The sequence below is a fragment of the Hemiscyllium ocellatum genome, chromosome 4 (genome assembly GCF_020745735.1).
Source record: "Hemiscyllium ocellatum isolate sHemOce1 chromosome 4, sHemOce1.pat.X.cur, whole genome shotgun sequence".
Taxonomy (NCBI): domain Eukaryota; kingdom Metazoa; phylum Chordata; class Chondrichthyes; order Orectolobiformes; family Hemiscylliidae; genus Hemiscyllium; species Hemiscyllium ocellatum.
In genome coordinates, this window is record NC_083404.1 from 140,864,722 (window position 1) to 140,865,297 (window position 576).

The window sequence follows — 576 nt, forward strand, 5'->3', positions numbered from 1 at the left end:
AACACGTCAACGCCGGAAATACGTCACCAACATGACCATTTTAGGGAAGTCGGCCCCCGTGTTCTTAAAGGGACAGGCACCCACGTTCTCTTAAAGGGACCCGGTGTCTGGACCCAAAGGGTGTCGGGGCAAACTGTCCACGTCGCGGGGGGGTAGAGGGGAGTCATACCTGATTTTGTGGGAACATAGTCTCTGCCTCTTCCTGGTGGACTCTGACTTTATAAAGGAGAAAGGCTGAAATACATCAACTCTCCTGCTGCTCATAGAGATGTACAGCATGGAAACAGACCCTTCGGCCCAACCCGGCCATGCCGACCAGATATCCCAACCCAATCTAGTCCCACCTGCCAGCACCCGGCCCGTATCCCTCCAAACCCTTCCTATTCATATACCCATCCAAATGCCTCTTAAATGTTGCAATTGTACCAGCCTCCACCACTTCCTCTGGCAGCTCATTCCATACACGTACCACCCTCTGTGTGAAAAAGTTGCCCCTTAGGTCTCTTTTATATTTCTCCCCTCTCACCCTAAACCTATGTCCTCTAGTTCTGGGCTCCCCCACCCCAGGTAAAAGAC